The 8,535-nt window shown below is 41.3% G+C and overlaps 1 pseudogene; it reads left to right on the top strand.

Moving 5' to 3' along the window:
- The first annotated feature begins 777 nt into the window (after positions 1-777).
- LOC126956171 (phosphoglycerate mutase 1-like) lies at positions 778-1,330 on the top strand (annotated as a pseudogene).
- Positions 1,331-8,535: the final 7,205 nt, after the last annotated feature.

Raw genomic sequence — 8,535 nt, 5'->3', positions numbered from 1 at the left:
AAGTAAATATAATAATTGTGTTTCATTGTGCAAGTGAGCCAGGTTTCTATACTGGTCATTAAAATATATAGGAACAGTCTTTCCACTATTGTTTAGCTACTACCATATGCACAGCGTTGTACTGAGTGGGAAATGCTGAAGAAAGACCAGGAGGAATTAAGGCTCAAAGATTAAAAAGTCATGATTTCTCCACTTTCAAGGGTTTATTCCTGTGAATAATTATGGTTCAGTGACTAAAGGGGAAGCATGTTGATGGGCCCCTGTTAGCAAATAATTATTGACATATTCCAGCCCAGCCCTCCCTTAGTCTATACAAAGATGTAGCATTATGATGGACAGAGAACCCTACAACAGGGGAGCTACAGAGGTGAGGTTACTTCAGAAATACTTTCAGTAGCAGGAGAATGTGAGCTTTGACATTTTAAATTCTGTATTGAGTCTACAAAGGCCAGTAAGTAGAAATTATACTTCAGGCTATAGAGTGTGAAAGGAAGACTGGTCACATTGCAGCAGGAATCTGCAAGGATCCTGTTACTAAATTAGTTACTGTGAGAATTATATTTTAGAAGCAAAACTCCAACATTGTTACAAGACGAAAGAAGCTTCTTTCATCTGAGAGGAGATGGTTTTGTGTTGTTTAAAGGAAACAGAGGGCTCTGGAATCTCTGTGAGCCCTAGTCAGTGCCACATCCCCACCCTACCGCCAAGGCTGTGTATAAGCTGGTGTTGACCCAGCAGGATGAGAGTGTCTGGAAACCCTCTTCTGTGGCTGGTAACATGCCAACCTTGAGCCCGGCAAGCCATGAGCAGGCATAGTATGGCGGGAAGGTGCTGTGAGATATTGGCTATGAGTTCGATATCTTCTTTACCTCAGTGCAGAAGAAAGTGACCTGGACCCTCTGGGCAGTGCTGGATGCCATGGGCCAGAGGTGGCTGCTTGTAGTGAGGACTTGGCACCTCGGTGACCTGCACTATGGTGGTCTGATCAACGCAATAAAGCACAAACTGCTGCCAAGCACGGTGAGGCTCAGGTAAAGATCTGGAGGTGCTCCTATGCTGTCCTACCACCTCCGAAGGAGCCAGACCATCCAGCCAGACAGCAGCATCGGTAAGGACTGCAAGTATGTAGATCTCACTGAAGATCCGCTACCCACCTGTGAGTCTGAAGGACACTACTGCCAGAGCTCTGACCTTTTGGAACGAAGAAATAGTCCCCTAGATCAAGGAGGGGAAACGGGTACTGATTGCAGCCCATGGCAGCAGCCTTGGGGAACTGTTATTTGGGGAGGTATCTCCCAGTCAGGAGGCATGGGGGTCAGGACCCACTTGAGGTATTCTGTCCCTTAGCAAAGCACAAGTGCTGTGCTGGGAGATCCTCTGCTCTCTTCAGAGCTGGCAGGCAGTAACGTTTAAGTCCACTGAAGCTGCACTCACAGCCACCCCTTCCTCCAGGTGGTCTGTCACATGGAGATGGGAGTTTTATCTATAAGCCCCTGACTGGGGCTGCTGCCTTTTTTTCAGAGATGCCCTGCCCAAGGAGGAGGAGTCTAGGCAGGCAGTCTGACTACAGTGGCTTTGCTGGCTGTGGTGGGCTCCGCCCAGTTTGAACTTCCCAGTAGTGGCTTTGTTTACACTGTGAGGGGAAAACCCCCTACTCAAGCCTCAGTAATTGTGGACACCCCTCCCCCCACCAAGCTCAAGCATCCCAGGTCGACTTCAGACTGTTGTGCTGGCAGGGAGAATTTCAAGCCGGTGGATCTTAGCTTGCTGGATTCCATGGGGGTGGGATCTGCTGAGCTAGACCACTTGGCTCCCTGGCTTCAGCCCCCTTTCCAGAGTAGTGAATGGTTCTGTCTCGCTGGTGTTCCACGTGTCACTGTGGTATGAAAAAATCTCCTGCAGTTAGTTCCATGTCTGCCCTAATGGCTGCCTAGTTTTGTGCTTGAAACCCAGGGCCCTGGTGGAGATTCCAAGGGAATCTCCTGGTCTGCGGGTTGTGCAGACTGTGGGAAAAGCATAGTATCTGGGCCAGAGTGCACAGTTCCTCACAGCCGCAGTCCCTCATGGCTTCCCTTGGCTGGAGGAGGGAGTTCCCCAACCCCTTAAGCTTCCCAGGTGAGACAGTGCCCCACCCTGCTTGGCTCGCCCTCCGTAGGCTGCACCCACTGTCTAACCAGTCCCAGTGAGATGAGCTGGGTACCTCAGTTGGAAGTGCAGAAATCACCCGCCTTCTCCGTTGCTCTTGCTGGGAGTTGCAGACCAGAGCTGTTCCTATTCGGCCATCTTGCCAGCCACCCCTTTCTGTGTTTTAAAACATAAAATTGTAATGTTGTTCCCAGGGTTTGGATTTGGTCTGTGCCTACTCATATAGCTGCATGTTAAAATACTGAAATAGTTTCATAGAGATTGGATCATTGTCACTGCCTCCAGTTCCCCTAATGCCCTCTCAGAACCTTGGCTGGCCCAGATCTCTTCTGGTTCCTCCCCTCACCAATCTCCCCGTTACAATTTGTAAAAGTGATGACATCACTTCCTTCTCTATCTCCACATCCCTTTGCATGACTTGTGGTTTTTTTCTATCAAGAGGCAGTGTCTTTGTTCAGCCCCTGAATTTGGGCTGACCTTGAGACATGACTTGGTGAATATAATGCGTATATATTAGCTTATTCAAATAATAAGCCTAAGCCTAAACAAGTCTTGTGCTCTCTCTCGAAAACATTCTCCACAGTTGTAAGAACAAGCCCATGATACCCTGCTGAGGCATGAGAAACCAAGTGGAACAGAGATGAGCCATCCCAACTGAGGCTGCCTCAGACCAGATTGAACTGACAGCTGACCAAAGATACAGGAGTAAGCCCAGCTAAGATCAGGAGAACTAGTTGAACCTGGCATAAATTTCTGATTCTCAGATTTATGAGCTAACTAGATGGTTATTGTTTTAAGCCTCTGGGTTTAGGGATAGTTTCTTATGTAGACATATTTATTATACATTTGTAATATTACACATAATTTATAATATTATGTACACAGAAATAAATAATATCGCAACAATCCGGCATTTAAAAGGGTATCAACTGGTGTAACTGAGGTCCTCCAGAAACCTGCTCCCATGCTAAATCTCCGTTTTGTTTAGTGGATTCCCATGATGCAACGATAATTGTATTAGGAAAAGATCATTAGCTTTTTATTTATTTATGGGTCTTTTTTTTTTTTTTTTTTCTTTGAGACAGAGTCTCACTCTCATCCAGGCAGGAATACAGTGGCACAAACACAGCTCACTGCAGGCTTGAACTCCAGGGCTCAAGGGATCCTCTTGCCTTAGCCTCCCAAGTAGCTGGGATTTCAGGCATGCACAACCACATCTGGCTAATTTAATATTTTTTCATTTTATTTTATTTTTGCTAGAGATGAGTTCTTCCTATATTTTCCAAGCTGGTCTCAAACTCCTGGGCTCAACCAATCCTCCTGCCTCGGCCTCCCAATGCTGGCTTACAGCTGTCAGCCACTGTGCCCAGTGGAGTGTGAGCTTTCACATTTTTAAAATTCTATATTGAGTTTGAGTTTGCAAGTCTGGTAAGTAGAAATTACACTTCAGGCTGTACAGTATAGAAAGATTTGTCACATTTCACCAATGTCTGAAAGGATCCTGGTACTGAAAAAAATCCTAGGTATGTAAGTAAAGTATATTATTATTAATACTTGTATGCTTAGCTGTCATTAGTTAGTTGTAATTAGAAATAATTTGATGATATTTTAGAAAAATTTCTCCAAAGTTTAATTTACTAATTAAAATTTATTTTTAATAATCACTGTTCTCTTACCAAAGTTAAAGAGAAAGGAAAGCTTTCTACTCAAGTTAAATTTCTTTCTGGGCAAAACTGAGTAAAAAAGAAGACGAACAGTATAATTTAAAAACATGGGTAAAAACCAATGAGCTAAAAATTTCAGTTCATAAAAAACCTCCACATAGATGTTTATAGCAGCTTTATTCCTAATTGCCAAAAGATGGAACCAAATAGTGAATTAAAAAAAATTACACTGTGGTATATCCAGATAGTGACATATTGTTCAGCACTAAAAAGAAATGAGCTATCAAGCCATGAAAGACATGGAGGAAACTTAAATGCTTATTACTGAGTGAAATAAGCCAGTCTTTAATGGCTATATACTATATGATTCCAACTATATAACATTGTGGAAGGAGCAAAACTATGGAGACAATAAAAGATCAATGACTTCCAGATCAACAGGTGGAGCATTGAGATTTTATGGCAGTGAGACTATTCTATGTAATACTGTAATGATAAATACATGTTGTTATACATTTGGGAAAACTCACAGAACAAGAGTGAACCCTAATGTAAACTATAGATTTTTACTGACAATAATATAACAAGATTGGTTCATCAGTTGTAACAAACAAACCACACTAGTGCGAGATGTTGATGGTAGGGGGAGCTGTCTGTGGGGTGGGGGCAGGTGAGTAGTATATGGGAAATTTGTACTTTATATTTAATTTGTCATGAGCCTAAAATTCCTCCAAAATATAAAGTACCTGTCTTTAAAAATTTGATGAAAGACTTGTACAGATGCTTTATCAATGACTGGTCAATGAGAACGTGAAAAAAAAATCTTCGACTTTATTAACTCTTTGGGAATGCAAATGCAAACTACAATGAAATACCACCATGCAGCCACTAAAATGGCCAACATTAAAAAGACCATCAATACTTCAGTGTTGGCAAGGATGTGGAGCATCTAGATCCTTCACACATTACAAGTGTAAAATGACACAGCCACTGTTTCTTGTAAAGTTAAAACATGTGCATACTCAGCAATTCCATTCTTTAGTACTTACCCATGAGAATTGAAAACATATGTTAATAAAAAGACTTGTGTACTAATGTTCACACCAGAACTCCCGAACTGGAAACAGTCCAACTAGCAAGTACATAAACAAATTTTTGTATGCTCTACCATAAATTCTATTAAGCAATAAAGTAAAATGAACTACTAATTTAGTCCGTGACATGGATGAATCTCACAGTCATTATGCTGAGCAAAAGAAGCCATACACACAGTAAAGACGGTGTGACTATACTTACATGAAATTCTTTAACAGGCAAAACTAACCAATAGTCATGAAAACATGTCAGTGGTCATTTGCAGGTGGATGGGAAGGAGGGGAGAGAAATTGAATGCGCAGAGGCAAAGGGAAACTTTCTGGGAAAATGCCGATGTTCTATATTTGGAATGGGCTGGTGATTATACAGAAGCATATTTGTCAAATTAAGATACCTGTACCTTTAAAATGTGTGATATAGTGTATATAAATTCTACCTGAATAAATAAGTACATTTTAAAAAATATTCTTCTGAAGTCAGATTTTAATTCTAGAGATAGAAAAACATATCCTATGTGCATGGTAGACATTGCTCATCAATTATGATGTACTTTTCAGCTTTCCAGGCATGCAAACGCAGTGCTCCAGGCAGCCACCGTGGGCCATTAGGATTAGCCCAGTCCTTGAAATCTCTTTGCCACTCTAGGCTAAGGCCATCCTAGGCTATACCTACCAGATATGCCTATGCCCCAGAGCAGGAAGTGTGGCTGCCTTCATAGATGTACAACATATGTGGTCACACAAAACCGTCATGCTTGTAATGGCCTCATGTCTGGTTTAATGTTCTACTATCGGCCAGGCGTGGTGGATCACGCTTGTAATCCCAGCACTTTGGGAGGCCTAGGTGGGTGGATCACGAGGTCAGGAGATCAAGACCATCCTGGTTAACACGGTGAACCAGTCTCCACTAAAAATACAAAAAATTATCTGGGCGTGGTGGCGGGCCCCTGTAGTCCCAGCTACTCGGGAGGCTGAGGCAGGAGAATGGCGTGAACCCAGGAGGCAGAGCTTGCAGTGAGCCGAGATTGTGCCACTGCACTCCAGCCTAGGCGACAGAGCCAGACTCCGTCTCAAAAAAAAAAAAAAAAAAAATATATATATATATATATATATATATATATATATATATATTCTACTGTCATGGTCTTGAAATTCTTAATAGATTTCTAATAAAGGTCCCCTCATTTTCATGTTTCACTGGGTCTTGCAAATTACATAGTGTGGTAGCAAGCCTCTGAATCATAAAGCCCCTGAAACTTTAGTTTTTAGTCTTTAATTACAATCTTTGTATCTTTATGTACAAAAATAAAATTAATTCCTTAATGCTTTTCTTTCTCAATATCTGGTACTCTTTCTCAGGTCAAAGCAAAATACACTGAATTATCTTTATTAATTAGGATAGATATTATGTTCTCTTTTGAGTCAGAAAGCAGTAACTGCTAATTTAAATGGGTTTGATTTCTAAAAATCCTTAATTTTTTATTTTTCCATGGGGCATCTTATAAAAAGGCCAGGCCCTTTAACTACCAAGGAGTTTGGAAACACAGGATGGGACATTTGGATGGTGGGGGACTCAGTTTGTATTCTTTCTATTTGAATCCTATTCTTTTCATATCTTTAACACCTGTAGCAGGATAAAGTAAAATAAATATTTTTGTACTGTTATCATGTGTTGAGTTGTGTTCCCTCAAAAGACATTGAAGTCCTAACTCCCAGTACCTGTGAAGGTGACTTTATTTGGCAATACTGTCTTTGCAGATGATCACATTAAATGAGATCATTGGATAGTCATAATCCAATATGGCTGGTATACTTACATAAAGGAGAAATTTGGACAGGCAGAGAGATTGATCCAGAGGGAAGAAAGTGTGAGAGCACAGGGAGAATGCCATCTATAAGCCAAGGAAAACCTAAGACTGCCACAAATTAGAAGAGAGCCATGGAACAGATTCTTCCTCATAGCTTGCACAAGGAATCAAAGATGCCAACACCTTGACCTCAGACTTTCATCCTCCAGAACTGCAAGGCAATCAATTTCTGTTGTTGAAGCCACTCAGTTTGTGGTACTTTGTATGGTGGCTCAGCAAACTAATACAGCTATTGAAATTCAAGAGCAGAAATGTATTATAACAAATTCTAGGATAAATTATGGGGCTTTTGTTTTCTTCTCCATTGCTCACCCTTCTACACGTAATATCTTTGTTTCCTCATTACATCCTTAGTGGATTTTCCTTGGGTTATCATGAAGGTCCAGGAGGTAATTTGATATAATAACTGTCAGAATGTGGTTCACTTACTGCCTTCATTAAAGTCACGAGGCATGATTGTTTAAAATGCGGGTTTCTGAGTCTGAGAGCAGAAGTACAAAATTAGATTATTTGGGGAAGGATAGCCCAGGAATCTGCATATTTTAAACGTTCTCCAGGTGATTCTGAAGTAATTAAAGTTTGGAAATCACTGAAGAAATCTTTGGCAGGTTGGCTAGTGCCACAATAGGAAATAATTCACAGATAGAGACAATCTGCCCCTTCTCCTGGGAATATTTCTATGCTGGAGATAAATGGGAAAGATACCCATTTCCCATGAAAAGGCTACTTGCTACAAGTTCCAACCTAGGGGAGAAACTTTATTCTTCCTTATCAAAAGCAACAGTGGAATTCCTGAAACCTGAACCTTCCTATAAGCCTATTCCTAACCCCTGATATTTTCCAGAAGAAAGAAAGGTGATCAAATAGTTGAACTGTTAATTATGCTAATTTTTACCTTACCCTTTACTACAGAAAACCAGGTTACACACGATGAGCTTGTTAGCTAGACTTGCCTTCTTAAAACTACTTCAGGGCAGTAAAGAACTACTACGCAGCATCGAAAGTTGACTTCTTGCTGCTCCAAAGCCCAGTAGGACCTTCCTTGGATAGGCTAGAAAATTCAAGGCTTGAAACCATTCTTTCTGTTTACCTCTTGCTAGAGTGCTCTTATGTGGTGTATCAAGTTCATGATATACAGGAAAAATTACTGTACCTTAAAAGATGGGGAGCCAAATCCAAGATAGAATGAAGTATATATAGAACGGATCAGGTTGTGAAGTCACAAATGCTTTGTTTGGGCCGAATTTGGAAGTCCCTAGGCAAACCTGGGATTCCCCAAAGTTTCTACTGAGAAGTGGTTTAAACTTCCACATGACTTTGATCTTATTTGTAAGACAAAAGGTGATGCTGGAATTCCACTCTTGGTCTATCTCCTACATTAAAAGGGCAGAACATAGCATTTATTTATTTTTTCTTTATTTCTTCTAAAACAAAAACAAAAACAGGATACATGTGCAGAACGTGCAGGTTTGTTGCATAGGTATGTGTGTGCCGTGGTGGTTTGCTGCACCTATTGACCTGTCCTCTAATTTCCTTCCCCTCAGCCCCCATCCCCCATCAGACCCTGGTGTGTGTTGTTCCCCTCTCTGTGTCCATGTATTCTCATTGTTCAGCTCCCACTTATGAGTGAGAACATGCAGTATTTGGTTTTCTATTCCTGTGTTAGTTTGCTGAGAATGATGGTTTCCAGCTTCATCTATGTCCCTGCAAAGGACATGATTTCATTCCTTTTTATGGCTGTGCAGTAGTCCATAGTGTTTACGT

Source organism: Macaca thibetana, chromosome 6 (assembly GCF_024542745.1).
Source record: "Macaca thibetana thibetana isolate TM-01 chromosome 6, ASM2454274v1, whole genome shotgun sequence".
NCBI lineage: Eukaryota > Metazoa > Chordata > Mammalia > Primates > Cercopithecidae > Macaca > Macaca thibetana.
The sequence above is the reverse complement of the archived record's forward strand: the minus strand, read 5'-3'. Positions and strand labels throughout refer to the sequence as shown.